The 20861-nt window shown below is 30.6% G+C and overlaps 1 protein-coding gene across 2 annotated transcripts in view; it reads right to left on the minus strand.

Annotated features, from left to right (window-relative positions):
• LOC113370728 (septin-4) overlaps positions 1 to 20294 on the minus strand; it is a 79302-nt gene extending 59008 nt beyond the window's left edge. For both annotated transcript variants that reach the window (XM_026611420.1, XM_026611425.1), the window contains exon 1: positions 20168 to 20294. The gene's annotated coding sequence lies outside the window, so the exon portion shown is untranslated. The remainder of the gene's footprint in view (positions 1 to 20167) is intronic.
• Positions 20295 to 20861: the final 567 nt, after the last annotated feature.

A 20861-nucleotide genomic window follows, 5' to 3' on the forward strand; every position in this document is an offset into this window, starting at 1 on the left:
GAAAAAAGTTTAAATGATTAATTTTCAGGAATCATACACAGGTCCAAGCTAGTCATTGAATTATTATTTAAAAATAGTTCTACAATTTTATTACAAATTAATTAAATTGTATAAATGTGCTTGTATTTTTATCATGGAATCATTAAGCGTTAAATATTTTAGCATTTTATTCTAACATACTTTCTCGAATATTTATTCCGGTTCTGCGATTTATAATAGATCAGGTCACAGAGTTTTAACATGCTACATACTATAGAATCTATAGTATAGATATACATATAATATAATAAATTTCAATTAACTATAGCATAATCATAAATGAAATGCAAATACATTATTATAATAAAATAAATAAAAATATTTAGTACAGGTAACCACCGTACAACACGGTAGTTACGTTCCAGAAAACTAGCGTGTTATGCGAATCCGTGTTATAAAAGACAAAGAATATACATTACTTGAATTATATGATTTTTTCGTCATAATTAACAAGTAAGTGCTATCCAACATGATCCTTTTTTTTGTAAGATATCCTCATGCTCTGAGTAGTTTTCTATACTAGCTCCAGGTCCGTGCATTAATTTTTGCAAATAAAAAATATATTTGCGTTTACTTGCTTTTACTATAATGATATGTATATATTTAACACATGTAAAGTCTTCTTTATTAAACTTTTATGCTCTTTATTAACTTCCTGTAGGGTAAGTTATTGTAATCGTCCAAAAATCGAAATTGAAAATTTATACGTTTCTTTGCGTTTTGAATGTTTCTGAACTTTTTGGCATACCCCAGAAAAAATGGATGTGTGTGTGTGTGCGTGTGTGTATGTATGTATGGATACATTTTTTTCCACGTTTTCGGGCGCACGAATCAACCGATTTGAATGGTTCAAAAAACATTCGATTCAAATTGATAGGGAGATGTGCTGATTAGTTTTTGGCAAAGGCAGGTCCACCCGTTTTGGAGAAACGGAGCAAAGAGAGCATAAAATAGAAACCGAGTTTTTGAGAGATTGGAGCATCCGATTTGAATGATCCAAAAAACATTTAATTCGTAATGACGGGGAGAAGTGGTGGTAAAGGCAGGACCAGCGATTTCGGAGATACAGAGCTAAATGTGCAAAAAATGGCAGTTTTTGAGAGAACTGAGCGTCCGATTTGAATGATTCAAAGAACATTCTGCTAGTTTCAACAAAATAATTGTTTTTGAAAAAAAAAATGTTTCTATTTTTTTTTAATTTCAAAGGGATTAGGATAATAACAGCTACATCATTCAGTTGTAAAATGTTTTTTTTTATTTTCATTTAATTTTTAATTTACCTTTACACCACTCATGGAAAAGTTTTATAAAGCTTATATAAAAAACTGTTGAAATTATCTTAAAATTAATAATACATCTTATAAATAACAAATAACTAACATATACTCCAAAATATATTAAGATCTCGTAAACTAAAAAACTGTGTTAACAAGCAAACAAACTGAAAACGAAAGTTAAGTTAAAGTTGGTGCTTTTGGTTTAGATTTTCAAACATTGCTGTTTATTTACCAGCAGCGAGATAGTATTATAATATTCGAAGTGATAGCTGGTTATACATCTTTTTTCCTCTACTTTCAAATGTTATTGTTAAAATTCTTAACTTTATTTGTTTTTGAAATAACTTAAAACTTTTTACCCGCGGACATTTAAGTCCCGCTATACTCTACGCATAATATAAAGAAGGCAAAATTGATACTTTTCATCGGATTCATTGAAATTAAGTAGTAGATAAATGTAATTAACTATGTATTAGATAAAATATAAATGATACCGTACTCATTGATAAACGATAATTAAAAAGGCTTTTTATGAAAATCATGTAACAATACCTATTCTTTTAATCATATAAATCTATAAAATCTTTACGAATACTAACATTGATATTATTTATTACTTTTCAAACAGATGATAAGTATTAACTTCCCGTAGGGTAAGTTATTGTAATGGGCCGAAAATCAAAATTGAAAATTTTTACATTTCTCGACGTTTTGAAGGTTTCTGAACGTTTTGGCATACCTCAGAAAAAATGGATGTGTGTGTGTATGTGTGTGCGTGTGTGTGTGTGTATGTATGTATGGATACAAATTTCCAGTCACGTTTTCGGGCGCACGGATCAACCGATTTGAATGGTTCAAAAAACATTCGATTTTTATTGATAGGGAAAAGAGCTGATTAGTTTTTGGCGAAGGCAGGTCCAGTCGTTTAGGAGATACGGAGAAAAGAGTGCAGAAAATAGAAATCGACTTTTTGAGAGAACGGAGTATCCGATTTGAATGATCTAAAAAAGTTTTTGAGAGAACTAAGCGTCCGATTTAAATGATTCAAAGAACTTTCTGCTTGTCTTAACAAAATAATTAATTTTGGAAAAAAATTTTTGTATAATTAACTTCCCGAAGGAGAAGTTTATGTTTTCATTAAAAAATCCGAATCGCTAATTTTATGTTTTCTCGACGTTTCGAGCCATTCTGAATCGAATGAGACCAAATTTGGAAAAAGTATGTGTGTGTGTGTGTGTGTGTGTGTGTGTGTGTGTGTGTGAACAGATTTTTTGCCGTAAATCGACGTTTTCTCCAAAACGGTTGGACCGATTTCAAAAATTTAAAAGCCATTTGATGTATCTCGATGAGGACTATCGTCTCTGAGTTTTGTGCGGCGATCGGCCGGGCCGTTTCTTTGTAAATTGCAGAAAAGTGAAAAATTTTTCGTCCACGTTTTAGCCCGCAATTCTGAATCGATTCTGAAAATTCAAAAACCGTTCGATAGATATTGGTTGGGAATCGTGCTGATTAGTTTTTGGTAAAGATCGGCCGGGCCGTTTTGTTGTAATAAAGTTTTAAAAAAAAAAATTTTGACAATTTTTATGATTATTTTTTTGACGATAGATACCACAGTCTTCTAGGTCATACTAAAATATTACGGCCCTACGACAACTGGTTCAGCTTTAAAAATTCGTCAAAGTTTGCAAAAATCAGTATGGTCTTTTTGGCATTTGTCAAAATTAGACTTTTGATCGACGTTTTCTCAAAAACGCCTGAACCGATTTTAGAAATTTAAAAGCCATTTGATGTATTTCGGTGAGGACTATCGTTTGTCAGTTTTGTGCAACGATCTGCCAAGCCGTTTCTTCGTAATTTGAAAAAAAGTGTTGAACTTTTCGTCCACATTTAAGCTCATCCTACCGAACCGATTTTAAAAAATCAAAAACTGTTCGAAAGATATTAGATGGGAATGATGCTGATTAATTTTAGGTGAAAATCTACCGAGCCGTTTTCTTGTAATTAACTGTTGAAAAAAAGTGTTAAATTTTCGTCCACATTTAAGCTCATCCTACCGAACCGATTTTAAAAAATCAAAAACTGTTCGAAAGATATTAGTTGGGAATGATGCTGATTAATTTTAGGTGAAAATCTACCGAGCCGTTTTCTTGTAATTAAATGTTGAAAAAAAGTGTTAAATTTTCGTCCACATTTAAGCTCATCCTACCGAACCGATTTTAAAAAATCAAAAACTGTTCGAAAGATATTAGTTGGGAATGATGCTGATTAATTTTAGGTGAAAATCTACCGAGCCGTTTTCTTGTAATTAAATGTTGAAAAAAAGTGTTAAATTTTCGTCCACATTTCAACTCATCCTACCGAACCGATTTTAAAAAATCAAAAACTGTTCGAAAGATATTAGTTGGGAATGATGCTGATTAATTTTAGGTGAAAATCTACCGAGCCGTTTTCTTGTAATGAACTGTTGAAAAAAAAATTGAAGCCGATTTTCATGGAACTTTTTTTGGCGATATACATCATGGTCTTATAGAACTTACTGTAATGCTACGGCCTTACAACAAGTAGTTTAATTTTTAAAATTCGTCAAACTTTGCTAAAATTATTATCGTTTTTTTTTAAAGTAGGATTGATGAAGTATATTATTTACACATTTTTTTGATCAAGTCGATTATTTACACATATCGGGAAGTTCATGTAATTTGCCTCAAGGCTAAATACCAAACCAACTAGTTATAGCCTTACGTTGCATTCTATACTGCATGCCTTACATCTATACCATACGCTATATTTCATCATATACTCTCAAATCCCTACATTGTATACCGAATAAACCTAACCTATATCTACTATATATCCTATTACCTATAATTTTCCTTACACGATACATTATTAACCCTACCGAGAATCGAACCCGGGTCCGCCGCGTGGCACGCGACAACCTTAACCACTAGACCACTAGTATTAATTACCTAATTAATTAGAAAATGACCCGCGGAAACAATAGTGCGTCCCATATTATATTATTAATTGGGGTACCCGATAGGGTAGTGGTTGAGGTGCGCGACCGCCACGCGGATGTCCCGGGTTCAATTCCCGGTATAGACAATAGATAGGTAGAGATAATACATAAGGCGTAAGGTAAACCTATATAATATAGAATAAGAAATATATAAGAAGTAAAAAGTATGTAGGTATATAATAAGTTAATGACGGTGTAGGTACCTCCCGGTATGATTGATAATAGATATCTACCTATGATATACAATAATATAGTATAGTATGATAAGTAATAGGTTATTTATCGTATTATTAGGTTGAGTAATTATTAAGTCTTATAAAGTATTGTAATAAATCTTGAGTACTTATATATCATAATAAATACCTGTAAGTATTAATGAATACAAATAATACCACAATAAATATAATTAATGTTATTAAAGAATATAAATTATATACTCAATGATTCCCTCATACTTGTACAATTTAATTTATAGAGTAGCTGTATATAATAGAGTTAATTATATAAGAAGTCAATATATTAGATTTGTGAGTTCTTATCGAAATATATCAAATTTTTTGAACCGGTTTATGAACCGGATTTTAAATTTTAGCGTTCCGGCAAAAAAAATATTAGCACAACACCACTGTTTGTGACCCCTTAATAAATATGTGGACATTGAGCCGTTTTATCGCTAGTAAACATTTTAAATATCATAGGATATAATTAAAAAATATTTATAAATTTATAAATTTATTTATATTTTAAATATGGATGTGTGTGTGTATGTGTGTGCGTGTGTGTGTGTGTGTATGTATGTATGGATACAAATTTCCAGTCACGTTTTCGGGCGCACGGATCAACCGATTTGAATGGTTCAAAAAACATTCGATTTTTATTAATAGGGAAAAGAGCTGATTAGTTTTTGGCGAAGGCAGGTCCAGTCGTTTAGGAGATACGGAGAAAAGAGTGCAGAAAATAGAAATCGACTTTTTGAGAGAACGGAGTATCCGATTTGAATGATCTAAAAAAGTTTTTGAGAGAACTAAGCGTCCGATTTAAATGATTCAAAGAACTTTCTGCTTGTCTTAACAAAATAATTAATTTTGGAAAAAAAATTTGTATAATTTTTTTTTTTTTTTTAGTTTTCTTGTATATCTAAAATAATTCAGATTTTATTTTTATTCTGACTATAGTTCTAATATAATTTAAACAAATAATTTCAACTTTGCAATTCAGTTTATATAATTCTTATAAATATTAGACAATGTTACAATATCTATAATAATCTATTTGAAAACATTCAGTATTCCTCGAACATTTCGTTACGGTACGGGAAGTTCCAGCAAACTCCTTAAGGCACGATGCCACCCACCCCAACAGTTTACTTTGTTAATTATGTAGCAATTACTCGACTATTCATTACATAAAAAAAGCAATTTTACATTCGCCTACACGTCGTTCACACTTGTTTTAATGCGAATATAGTAAGTTCTGCTTTGGAAAAGAAAAAGAACTGAAACTGTATTGCAGAGAATCAAATTCTCTCTTAAAGAATAAATTAAAGAACGAGATTGTGGATCAATGCAAATGAGTTTTGAGTTTTGTAGTCGTTAATTTGAGGAATCATCTACTAATAAGTTTAAACATATATCCCAGAATTCGCAAATCACCTTTATCGATTTTGAAATTTCTCTAATATAAATAAAAAACTAGTTGGTATTGGTATTTTGCCTTGGGGCAAGTTATATGAACTTTCCGATATATGTGAATAATCGACTTAATCAATAAAATATAAATTAATTTATGAGTAATTAAAGTATCCCTAGTGGATTTATTACACATAATTGAAAACGAACAAACACGTTTTCTCAAACTTAGATGAATTTTTAAAATTAAACGACTTGTCGTAAGGCCGTAATATTTTAGTAAGTTCTATAAGACCATAATAGGGGGAAGTCCCGTAACGCCGGACGGCACCAAGCACCGGATACTCTATTTAACACGTATTAATTAAGCGAGTATAAATCTTTTAATTTCAAAATACAAGTGATTAGTACAAGTACAAGTACAGGATCGCGCGCCAAGTCTCGCCTGTGACGCACACGGCCACGGCGAGAGCAACACTTTCCTGTTTTAGGCGCAAAATCACGGCGTCACCTAAATATCAATGGAAGTAATTCTAGCATATTTATGCATTTACATTTGAGTGGTATGCAAAGATAAAAGTTGTACTTGATTATTATCCGTAAAATGATATTAGAATATTATTAGATCTTTTAACCAATTTAAACCAACCAATTTTGGTAGGTGCCACCAAATGAACGAAAATGTCCGTCCCTTAGCACCGGACACTAAGTCGTCCCTCAGTACCGGACAGTAAACATATTGATATTTCTTGTGAGAATTTAAGTAATTTGTTCCAATTATTAAATTTTGTTATGTGTGAGTGCTAACGGTCACTACATAGCCCCATTCTTCGTATTTCCTAGTCAAAAAATGAAAATCTTATGATGAATGCTCCAGCTGAGAGCATCGGTGTGGCCCAGCCCAAAGGGTGTATAGATAATGATTTTTTTGCAATATCTAAGAATATTCGCCAAAGACACATGTGCAAACATTCCAAAGTGTGTAGATGGCTACATATGTGATCAATGCATGTTATTTTGAAATGTCCGGTACTAGGTGCAACTGTTTAAAATCATATTTCTTGATACCAAAGTTTGATTAATAGTAATCATTATTTTTTAGCAAAGATTGCGGTTTTGTTAATTTAGTTTGATTTCTAACTTTATCTAACATAAATCATAATTTAATAAACATTTCGTAAAATATTTTTTGATTTATTTACAAATAACATTAGGTGTCCACCACTAGGGAACTTTCCCCTATATATCGCCAAAAAAAGTTCCATTTAAATCGGCTTAAATTTTTTTTTCAACAGTTAATTACAAAAAAAAACGGCTTGGTAGATTTTCATCTAAAACTAATCAGTATCATTCCCTACTAATATCTTTCAATCAGTTTTTGATTTTTTAAAATCGATTCAGCAGTATGAGCTTAAATGTGGACGCAAAGTTTAACACTTTTTTTCAAATTACAAAGAAACGGCTCGGTAGATCGTCTCACAAAACAGACAAACGATAATTCTTATTGAGATTCACCAAATGGCTTTTGAATTTCTGAAATCGAAAAATTTTTCACTTCTCTGCGATTTACAAAGAAACGGCTCGGCCGATCGTCGCTCTCAGAAACGCTAGTCCTCATCAAGATGCATCGAATGACTTTTAAATTTTTGAAATCGGTCCAGCCGTTTGGAAGAAAACGTCGATTTACGGCAAAAAATCTGTTCACACACACACACACGCACACATACTTTTCCCAAATTTGGTCTCATTCGATTCAGAATTGCTTGAAACATCGGGAAAACATAAAATTAGCGAGTCGGATTTTTTGTTGAAAACATAAACTTTTACTTCGGGAAGTTAATAATATTAATTGTGCAGTAAAGTATTAAAAGTTATTATTTGAATATTAAACAACAAGTGTGAATGACACTTTGTTAAGTAAGTTGCAAATACTTTCCGATATTTGTAAATAATCGACTTAAATAATAAGTGAGAACTAATTTTATATTTCGAAGATCAATTTTTAAATTTTGACACGGCTCGTTATTTTAAACATTAATGTATTTTTACAAATAACCACTTTTTGTGGGCCTATAATATTTTAGGATGTTTATATGATTGATGTCATAAATTCAAATCTCTTTGGAAAATTATTACTTGCAACACAAATTATTAAATTGTTTTTCGGAAGGCATTGTTATTGTTATTTGAGATATAATTAGTAGTAAAAATTCTACAGAAAATATTAATAAAATATTAACATTTTTTCAATATTAGATAAATTTGAAAATAACGTCTGTAACAATATTTTTCAGATAAGAATGAAACGGAAATTTGAAAATCAGTATAGAATAATCAACTCACATTTTATTTTTATATAAATATCGAAAAAACTAATCTTGCCGAGTTATCTTATCTGTACAGTGGTATGTACATTAAAAAGCATTAAAATACAAAAATAGGGGAAAGTTGATTCAAAATAGTGAAAGCATATATAGTAAATAAACAATGTATACATTATGATATAATTGAAATAAAGAAGCTAAATGCGGATGTTGTGATCTAAACTTACAACTAATTTTTGCTTTTTCATTCTCTTGAAACCAATTAATTATTTCTTAATCATTTTATTATTAAATATAATAAAATTATACAGGATTATATAGGTTTTTCCTATCTGTGTCTGGAGGTACAATTAACAATTGATCATATCTCCAATTTTTACAATAAGCTGTATACTTTCGGGTTAAAAGGATGGTCATTGTACCTAATCTATTGTAAAAAGAACATATTATGCAAATGCGTTCAGTGCATCTGTGCACATACAACTATTATATGTAATAGGATAATAGTAAAATAATTCTAAAGATTTCTTAACACAATTATTTCTTAGGCCTATTGTTAGTTTCGAATATCATTCATAATCAGTATTATAACTAATGCGATTACGTAAAAGCCTAGTTTACATATAGGTTGAATGCTTCGAAAGATACCATACCCTACAATATTATAAAATTTAAATTTTATATTGCGTATTTAATAACGGAAGTAATTATGGTAATGTTAAATTTTATTTTATTTTTCTGTCTATTCTCAATATTTATTAGTTTTGTAACTCTTCATTATATATTATACGCGGTGTTAAAATTTTTTATATAGTTTTTATTCTGATTATAATTGTATATTTTTTGTAATTAATTTGAATAAAAAATGTGCAGAATTTTTAAATCGGTCCAGTCGTTTTTGAGAAAACGTCGATTCACTTACGGAAAAATACTGTTCACACATACATACTTTTTCCAAATTTTGTCTCATTCTATTCAGAATGGCTTCAAACGTCGAGAAAACATAAAATTAACGAATCGGATTTTTTTATGAAAACAAACTTCTTCGGGAAGCTAACAATTGTAATAGGATATGATAATGCTTTTTCAAGGATCAATATTATATTGGATTTATCGCGCTAATAGGCGACCAACCAAATCACGTTGGACACGTATTTCGTGAATTTTATTATTAGCATTAATAGGTTTTTTCTTTTTTTCTGAAGAAGAAATTCATAATTTTTACTTGTGAAAATTTTTCTTCAAATCTCTTACCCTCCGTTGAACATTCAGAAATAAATGTTTCTTTCCAATTTTCACCTATTTTCGAAAAATTCAATAGATACTCAATAGAAGCCTGAATTGAAGTATTAATTAGCGATATATCTGTAAATGATCATTAATTCATGATAATATATATTTTATTGCGACTAAATAAATTTATTTTGACCATAATTTATAATTTCTCATAATATAGTTTGAATATATGCTATAAGTTTTCACGCAACGCCTATTCTCGCCCTCCCGCCATAGCATTTTTGCCCTCGTCTGGCAAGGACTTATGCTAGCCAGAATGGTCTGGCAATTGCACAGACCTTTTTAGAATTGCTTAGATAAACACCTATGTAAATTTCAGCTTTACAAGACAAAGTCTATTTTGGGGCATTTTTTGCTCACTTTCCGGCTTGTCTGGCAGGTACTTGTGCAGGTTGAAATAGTCTGGCAGATTGATTTTCGAACTTCTCAATGAATAAATTACATCGTATAAAAACTTGAACCTTACAGGAACAAGTTTAATTTTCGGGTGTTTTTTACACTTTTCTCTTACAAACGCCAGGACGACCATGATGTGCAGGGCTAAAACCTGCCAGACCGTCGTTTCCGTACTTAGCACGTTAAGAATCACTTGCACAAAAATTTTCAGCCTTACAGGAACACCGTTATTCAAAAGGTTCACTGGCTTTTGTTCCACATTAAGATTTAGATATTGAGATACAATTTTTTATACGTCATGTAAATAGTCCTTTGATATCATTCAATGATTTAAACTAGTGGGGTGTATGGCATCGTGCCTTAAGGCAAATTGCTGGAACTTCCCGTACCGTAACAAAATGTTCGAGGAATACTGAATGTTTTCAAATAGATTTATTATAAATATTGTAACATTGTCTATTATTTAAAAGAATTATATAAACTGAATTGCAAAGTTAAAATTATTTGTTTAAAGTATATTAGAACTATAGTCAGATTTGAAAATAAAATCTGAATTATTTTCGATTATCAAAAAAATTTTTTTTGAAAAAAAAATTGAAAATATATATTTTGTTAAGACAAGCAGAAAGTTCTTTGAATCATTTAAATCGGACGCTTAGTTCTCTCAAAAACTGCCATTTTTGCATATTTAGCTCCGTATTTTCGAAATCGCTGGGCCTGCCTTAGCCAAAAACTAATAAACACTTTATTATTAAATGTTTTTCAGATCATTCAAATCGGATGCTCCGTTTTCTCAAAAACTCGATTTCTATTTTCTGCACTCTTTGCTCTTGATCTCCGTAACTGCTGGACCTGCCTTTGCTAAAAACTAATCAGCACATATCCCTATCAATAGGAATCGAATGTTTTTTTAACCATTTAAATCGGTTGATCCGTGCGCCCGAAAACGTGACCCGAAAATTGTATCCATACATACATACACACACACATCCATTTTTCTGAATCGATTTTAAAAATTCAAAAACCGTTCGAAAGATATTGGTTGGGAATCGACCTGATTAGTTTTTGGTAAAGATCGGCCGGACCGTTTTCTTGTAATAAAGAGTTAAATTTTTTTTCGACGGCTTTTATGATTTTTTTTGACAGTAGATACCATAGTCTTATAAACCATACTAAAATATCGCGGCCCTACAACAACTCGTTAACTTTAAAAATTCGTCAAAGTTTGCAAAAATCAGTATCGTTTTTTTGGCATTTGTCAAAATTAGACCTTTGATCGATGTTTTTTAAAAACGCATGAACTGATTTCACAAATTTAAAAGACATTTGATGTATTTCAATGAGGACTATCGTTTGTCAGTTTTTTGCGACGATCTGCCGAGCCGTTTCTTTGTAATTTGAAAAAAAGTGTTAAACTTGTCGTCCACATTCAAGCTCGTACTACCGAATCGATTTTAAAAAATCAAAAACTGGTCGATAAATATTAGTTGGGAATGATACTGATTCGTTTTAGGTGAAAATCTAGCGAGTCGTTTTTTTTGTAATTAATTGTTGAAAATTATTGAAAATTGTTGAAAATGGTATTGTAGAACTTACTGAAATATTACGGCCTTACGACAAGTAGTTTAATTTTGAAAAATCATCAAAGTTTGAGAAAATGAGTAGTTTTTTTGACGTTCGTTAAAATTAAAATTAGACGATTTACTTGGTATAACGATAGAGACTCTATCGTACTCTATCATAGAGTACTTGGTCTTAATAAATATACTAAACCATTAAAGTCTTACAAAAACTGGTTGAATTATAAAAATAGTTGATTTTTGAGAATTAGCTTTTAAATAATACTCCGAATTGACGTGTTCATTCGTTTTCAATTATGTAATAAATCTACTGGGAATACTTTTAATCACTCTTAAATTAATTTACGTTTTATTGATTAAGTTGATTATTTAAACAGATCGGAAAGTTCATGTAACTTGCCTCAAGGCAAAATACCATTACCAACTAGTTTCATATTGAAATGCATATAAACCTTCAAAAACTTGTTTCAAGTATCTTCAAAAACTTGCTTGACTAAAAATACATTAAAAGATGATTTATTTACCTTCAGGGTATATACTTTGACATCAAATGAAGTTGGGATAATACTTTAAATGTTACAAGACTAGTGATGAATTAGATGATATCTATTTTAAACAAATTCGAATTGGGAAGAGCAGGGCGTAAAGGTTCAATACCAATATCTAAAAAACAAGTAAACTTAGGAATTTTTTAACAACTATATTTGAAAGTAGAGAGAAATAGATGTGTAATCAGCCATCGCCTTAAATCAAACAACGTCGTTATCAGAAAATCTATAACGAAAATAATTTTTTTCGTTGTTAGTTTTTTTGGTTTTGAGCACTGATATTTAATCTGAAAGACCTTAATATAATTTTTAAGTATACGTTATTGAATTGTTTTATAAGATGTATGGTTTATTTTATGTTAGATTCAATGGATGTTTTTATATAACTTCGATAATAGTTCGCATGTGAATAGAGTAAAAAGGATTAACTGAACCTTTATCCTCTAAGGCATAAACTATCAGTTATAAAGGGCAATTTTACACAAAATGAATTAAATTAATAGTTATTCCAAATCTGCTGATGAATATTCCTGACGAAATACCAGATTAAGTTTATGTATAGTGTTATTTATGTGAAAAATGTTCTCATTAAATTTATATTTTATATTGGTTGTATTGTAGCTATTATTTTGTGAAATTAATTGTATTGTAACTATTATTTCGTGAAATTAATTTAAAATTAAAAATGAGCAATTTAATCAGTTTGCCACGCTTATGGTACAAAATGGGACAGATAACAAATTTTAAAATTATGGTAAAAATCCACATTCCTATAATTAGAAATTAACACTGAGAATTTTACTGAACATTGTTCTTCGTTTGATATGTGTTATGTGTTATAATCTAGTTCTTTTGGATTAGACGATGTAATTACATAAAGTGCTTTGTGCTCCGCTCTACCCTATTATTAATATTTAACTAAATTAATTATTTGCATTTATAAAATTTATGCCTTTACGTCAGCAATTCGTCTAAGGCTAATATTTGACCCGTATACTTTTTTATTTATTTCTGCATTAAACATAAATATTTGTAAGAGTGAAATCAAAAATATACCACAGAGATAATTTTTCAATTTTGGGTATAATGACAGTTTCCAGCTTTGCATAAGAAATTAAACTTGAGTATAAAAAAATTACTTTTTTTGAAAAAAAAAATTTTTTTTTTTGAAAACACAAATTTTTTGAAAAGAAAATGTTTTCTTAATTTTGACATATTTGGAAATTCTGAACTTTTTTTCAAAGCAATCGTACTGCTTTATCTGCATGGAGACAAAATGTCAAAGCGAGCAAGTGCCGCGCTGCCGTCTAACGGATAAGCATTGGTACGAAATGGCATTTTTTTTACTTTTATCATTAGATCTCCGAACCGCTAGACCTGCATGAAATTTGATCAATTCTTCATCTTGTCAATACAAGTAAAATGTTTTTTGAATTATTCAAATCGGACGCTCCGTTTCTCTTAAAAACTGAGTTACCGTTTTCGGCACTTTCTGCCCCGTATCTTCGGAACGGCTAGACCTGCCTTCGCCAAAAACTAATCAGCACGTCTCCTTATAAATAGAATCGAATGTTTTTTGAATTATTCAAATCGGTTGATCTGTGTTCCCGAAATCGTCGACGAAAAATTTGTATCCGCACATACATACACACACGTACATACATACATACACACACACACACACATCCATTTTTTCTAAGGTATGCCAAAATGTTAAGAAACCTCTGAAACGTAAAGATATATAAAATTTTCATTTTCGATTTTTTTGCGATTACTATAACTTGCCCTACGGAAGTTAAAAATTTATTAAAAGCTTTAAAAAAATGCAAAAGGAAAAAAGTTTAAATGATTAATTTTCAGGAATCATACACAGGTCCAAGCTAGTCATTGAATTATTATTTAAAAATAGTTCTACAATTTTATTACAAATTAATTAAATTGTATAAATGTGCTTGTATTTTTATCATGGAATCATTAAGCGTTAAATATTTTAGCATTTTATTCTAACATACTTTCTCGAATATTTATTCCGGTTCTGCGATTTATAATAGATCAGGTCACAGAGTTTTAACATGCTACATACTATAGAATCTATAGTATAGATATACATATAATATAATAAATTTCAATTAACTATAGCATAATCATAAATGAAATGCAAATACATTATTATAATAAAATAAATAAAAATATTTAGTACAGGTAACCACCGTACAACACGGTAGTTACGTTCCAGAAAACTAGCGTGTTATGCGAATCCGTGTTATAAAAGACAAAGAATATACATTACTTGAATTATATGATTTTTTTCGTCATAATTAACAAGTAAGTGCTATCCAACATGATCCTTTTTTTTGTAAGATATCCTCATGCTCTGAGCAGTTTTCTATACTAGCTCCAGGTCCGTGCATTAATTTTTGCAAATAAAAATATATTTGCGTTTACTTGCTTTTACTATAATGATATGTATATATTTAACACATGTAAAGTCTTCTTTATTAAACTTTTATGCTCTTTATTAACTTCCTGTAGGGTAAGTTATTGTAATCGTCCAAAAATCGAAATTGAAAATTTATACGTTTCTTTGCGTTTTGAATGTTTCTGAACTTTTTGGCATACCCCAGAAAAAATGGATGTGTGTGTGTGCGTGTGTGTATGTATGTATGGATACATTTTTTTCCACGTTTTCGGGCGCACGAATCAACCGATTTGAATGGTTCAAAAAACATTCGATTCCAATTGATAGGGAGATGTGCTGATTAGTTTTTGGCAAAGGCAGGTCCACCCGTTTTGGAGAAACGGAGCAAAGAGAGCATAAAAATAGAAACCGAGTTTTTGAGAGATTGGAGCATCCGATTATTGTAATCGTCCAAAAATCGGAATTGAAAATTTATACGTTTCTTTGCGTTTTGAATGTTCTGAACTTTTTGGCATACCCCAGAAAAAATGGATGTGTGTGTGTGGCGGTGTGTATGTATGTATGGATACATTTTTTTCCACGTTTTCGGGCACACGAATCAACCGATTTGAATGGTTCAAAAAACATTCGATTCCAATTGATAGGGAGATGTGCTGATTAGTTTTGGCCAAAGCAGGTCCACCCGTTTTGGAAGAAACGGAGCAAAGAGAGCATAAATAGAAACCGAGTTTTTGAGAGATTGGAGCATCCGATTGAATGATCCAAAAAACATTTAATTCGTAATGACGGGGAGAAGTGGTGGTAAAGGCAGGACCAGCGATTTCGGGATACAGAGCTAAATGTGCAAAAAATGGCAGTTTTTGAGAGAACTGAGCGTCCGATTTGAATGATTCAAAGAACATTCTGCTAGTTTCAACAAAATAATTGTTTTGAAAAAAAAATGTTTCTATTTTTTTTAATTTCAAAGGATTAGGATAATAACAGCTACATTATCAGTTGTAAAATGTTTTTTTTTATTTTCATTTAATTTTTAATTTACCTTTACACCCACATATGAAAAGTTTTATAAGCTTATATAAAAAACTGTTGAAATTATCTTAAAATTAATAATACATCTTTAAATAACAAATAACTAACATATACTTCAAAATATATTAAGATCTCGTAAACTAAAAAACTTGTTAACAAGCAAACAAACTGAAAACGAAAGTTAAGTTAAAGTTGGTGCTTTTGGTTTAGATTTTCAAACATTGCTGTTTATTTACCAACAGAGAGATAGTATTATAATATTCGAAGTGATAGCTGGTTATACATCTTTTTTCCTCTACTTTCAAATGTTATGTTAAAATTCTTAACTTTATTTGTTTTTGAAAAACTTAAAACTTTTTACCCGCGGACATTTAAGTCCCGCTATACTCTACGCATAATATAAAGAAGGCAAAATAATACTTTTCATCGGATTCATTGAAATTAAGTAGTAGATAAATGTAATTAACTATGTATTAGATAAAAATATAAATGATAACCGTACTCATTGATAAACGATATTAAAAAGGCTTTTTATGAAAATCATGTAACAATACCTATTCTTTAATCATATAAATCTATAAAATCTTTACGAATACTAACATTGACATTATTTATTACTTTTCAAACAGATGATAAGTATTAACTTCCCGTAGGGTAAGTTATTGTAATGGGTCGAAAATCGAAATTGAAAATTTTTACATTTCTCGACGTTTTGAAGGTTTCTGAACGTTTTGGCATACCTCAGAAAAAATGGATGTGTGTATATGTGTGCGCGTGTGTGTGTGTGTGTATGTATGTATGGATACAAATTTCCAGTCACGTTTTCGGGCGCACGGATCAACCGATTTGAATGGTTCAAAAAACATTCGATTTTTATTGATAGGGAAAAGAGCTGATTAGTTTTTGGCGAAGGCAGGTCCAGTCGTTTAGGAGATACGGAGAAAAGAGTGCAGAAAATAGAAATCGACTTCTTGAGAGAACGGAGTATCCGATTTGAATGATCTAAAAAAGTTTTGAGAGAACTAAGCGTCCGATTTAAATGATTCAAAGAACTTTCTGCTGTCTTAACAAAATAATTATTTTTGGATTTTTTTTTTTTTTAGTTTTTTTGTATATCTAAAATAATTCAGATTTTATTTTTATTCTGACTATAGTTCTAATATAATTTAAACAAATAATTTCAACTTGCAATTCAGTTTATATATTCTTATAAAATATTAGTCAATGTTACAATATTTATAATAATCTATTTGAAAACATTCAGTATTCCTCGAACATTTCGTTACGGTACGGGGGAGAGTTCCAGCAAACTCCTTAAGGCACGATGCCACCCACCCCCCAACAGTTTACTTTGTTAATTATGTAGCAATTATCGATATTCATTACATAAAAAAAAGCAATTTTACATTCGCCTACACGTCGTTCACACTTGTTTTAGTGCGAATATAGTAAGTTCTGCTTTGGAAAAGAAAGGGAACTGAAACTGTATTGCAGAGAATCAAATTCTCTCTTAAAGAATAAATTAAAGAACGAGATTGTGGATCAATGCAAATGAGTTTTGAGTTTTGTAGTCGTTAATTTGAGGAATCATCTACTATAATAAGTTTAAACATATATCCCAGAATTCGCAAATCACCTTTATCGATTTTGAAATTTCTCTAATATAAATAAAAAACTAGTTGGTATTGGTATTTTGCCTTGGGGCAAGTTCTATGAACTTTCCGATATATGTAAATAATCGACTTAATCAATAAAATATAAATTAATTTATGAGTAATTAAAGTATCCCTAGTGGATTTATTACACATAATTGAAAACGAACAAACACGTTTTCTCAAACTTAGATGAATTTTAAAATTAAACGACTTGTCGTAAGGCCGTAATATTTAGTAAGTTCTATAAGACCATAATAGGGGAAGTCCCGTAACGCCGGACGGCACCAAGCACCGGATACTCTATTTAACACGTATTAATTAAGCGAGTATGCATCTTTTAATTTCAAAATACAAGTGATTAGTACAAGTACAAGCACAGGATCGCGCGCCAAGTCTCGCCTGTGACGCACACGGCCACGGCGAGAGCAACACTTTCCTGTTTTAGGCGCAAAATCACGGCGTCACCTAAATATCAATGGAAGTAATTCTAGCATATTATGCATTTACATTTGAGTGGTATGCAAAGATAAAAGTTTGTACTTGATTATTATCCGTAAAATGATATTAGAATATTATTAGATCTTTTAACCAATTTAAACCAACCAATTTTGGTAGGTGCCACCAAATGAACGAAAATGTCCGTTCCTTAGCACCGGACACTAAGTCGTCCCTCAGTACCGGACAGTAAACATATTGATGTTTCTTGTGAGAATTCAAGTAATTTGTTCCAATTATTAAATTTTGTTATGTGTGAGTGCTAACGGTCACTGCATAGCCCCATTCTTCGTATTTCCTAGTCAAAAAATGAAAATCTTATGATGAATGCTCCAGCTGAGAGCATCGGTGTGGCCCAGCCAAAAGGGTGTATAGATAATGATTTTTTTGCAATATCTAAGAATATTCGCCAAAGACACATGTGCAAACATTCCAAAGTGTGTAGATGGCTACATATGTGATCAATGCATGTTATTTTGAAATGTCCGGTACTAGGTGCAACTGTTTAAAATCATATTTCTTGATACCAAAGTTTGATTAATAGTAATCATTATTTTTTAGCAAAGATTGCGGTTTTGTTAATTTAGTTTGATTTCTAACTTTATCTAACATAAATCATAATTTAATAAACATTTCGTAAAATATTTTTTGATTTATTTACAAATAACCTTAGGTGTCCACCACTAGGGAACTTTCCCCTATATATCACCAAAAAAAGTTCCATTAAAATCGGCTTAAATTTTTTTTTCAACAGTTAATTACAAAAAAAAACGGCTTGGTAGATTTTCATCTAAAACTAATCAGTATCATTCCCTACTAATATCTTTCAATCAGTTTTTGATTTTTTAAAATCGATTCAGCAGTATGAGCTTAAATGTGGACGCAAAGTTTAACACTTTTTTTCAAATTACAAAGAAACGGCTCGGTAGATCGTCTCACAAAACAGACAAACGATAATTCTTATTGAGATTCACCAAATGGCTTTTGAATTTCTGAAATCGGTTCAGCCGTTTCTGAGAAAACGTCGATCAAAGGTCTAATTTTGACAAATGCCAAAAAACAATACCCAATGTTGCAAACTTTGAAGAATTCTTAAAATTAAACGACTTGTCGTAGGGCCGTAATATTTTAGTATGATCTACTAGACTATGGTATCTACCGTCAAAAAAAATCATAAAAATCGTCGATTTTTTTTTTTTAATTTATTACAAGAAAACGGCCCGGCCGATCTTTACCAAAAACTAATCAGCACGATTCCCAACCAATATATTTTGAACGGTTTTTTGAATTTTCTAAATCGATTCAGAATTGCAGGCTAAAACGTAGACGAAAAATTTTTCACTTCTCTGCGATTTACAAAGAAACGGCTCGGCCGATCGTCGCACTCGGAAACGCTAGTCCTCATCAAGATGCATCGAATGACTTTTAAATTTTTGAAATCGGTCCAGCCGTTTGGAAGAAAACGTCGATTTACGGCAAAAAATCTGTTCACACACACACACACGCACACATACTTTTCCCAAATTTGGTCTCATTCGATTCAGAAATGCTTGAAACATCGGGAAAACATAAAATTAGCGAGTCGGATTTTTTGTTGAAAACATAAACTTTTACTTCGGGAAGTTAATAATATTAATTGTGCAGTAAAGTATTAAAAGTTATTATTTGAATATTAAACAACAAGTGTGAATGACACTTTGTTAAGTAAGTTGCAAATACTTTCCGATATTTGTAAATAATCGACTTAAATAATAAGTGAGAACTAATTTTATATTTTGAAGATCAATTTTTAAATTTTGACACGGCTCGTTATTTTAAACATTAATGTATTTTTACAAATAACCACTTTTTGTGGGCCTATAATATTTTAGGATGTTTATATGATTGATGTCATAAATTCAAATCTCTTTGGAAAATTATTAATTGCAACACAAATTATTAAATTGTTTTTCGGAAGGCATTGTTATTGTTATTTGAGATATAATTAGTAGTAAAAATTCTACATAAAATATTAATAAAATATTAACATTTTTTCAATATGAGATAAATTTGAAAATAACGTCTGTAACAATATTTTTCAGATAAGAATGAAACGGAAATTTGAAAATCAGTATAGAATAATCAACTCACATTTTATTTTTATATAAATATCGAAAAAACTAATCTTGCCGAGTTATCTTATCTGTACAGTGGTATGTACATTAAAAAGCATTAAAATACAAAAATAGGGGAAAGTTGATTCAAAATAGTGAAAGCATATATAGTAAATAAACAATGTATACATTATGATATAATTGAAATAAAGAAGCTAAATCAAAATATCAAACTAAAATGTAATTAATATCACTTTTCTAAGACATTATTATTTTGATATTGTTTCTAATGACAACAAAATTTCGGCGCCAGTTTCTAATAATCGGAATATAATTCACTTCTTAGATAATAAATAGTCTTATATTTACCTTTGAACGGAAAACGCCTCAAATAATCATTGTTTTATTTATCCAGATCTCTCATTTTAAACCTTAATAAACACTTGCTTACACCACATACAAGTGAACACTAATAACCTGCCTATCCCTTCCGCGCATGTACGAGAACTGTTAAACAGCGTTGCTTTTCTACACCGGCCGCTAATAGTTGTGATCAATATGAATAACGCATGCGCGATGTCTTGTCAGATCACTGCGATTATGTCGCGCGTTCGCGTTCATAACACAACATTTTAACGTTGCTTTTTGTATTTAAATACTAAATAGTATTTAATATTTTATTATTGATGCGCTGCCAGAGGACAAGATATTATGTGACAGCACCATTCTTTATTTTAACGTTTTCGGCTTTCACTCTCCCATACTAAGTTATCTTAATTTAAGTAATCCATTATCTGCATTCTTGTTCTTCATAGTTTTAGCAGTCTCTTTCATAATATAGGTCCAGTCCAGTTTCTTTCCTCTGACAATTTTCAGTAGAAATTCATTACACATACCAAATTTTCAGTAGCAATTGATTATTCTACCAATATCTTTCGAACGGTTTTTGAATTTTCAAAATCGATTCAGAATTGCGGGCTAAAATGTAGACGAATTTTTTTTTACTTTTCTGCGATTTATAAAGAAACGGCTTTGCCGATCGTCGTACAAAACTGACAAACAA

This window comes from Ctenocephalides felis, unplaced genomic scaffold (assembly GCF_003426905.1).
Source record: "Ctenocephalides felis isolate EL2017-DRISC unplaced genomic scaffold, ASM342690v1 CF-g0.4_SCAFFOLD_01492, whole genome shotgun sequence".
Taxonomy (NCBI): domain Eukaryota; kingdom Metazoa; phylum Arthropoda; class Insecta; order Siphonaptera; family Pulicidae; genus Ctenocephalides; species Ctenocephalides felis.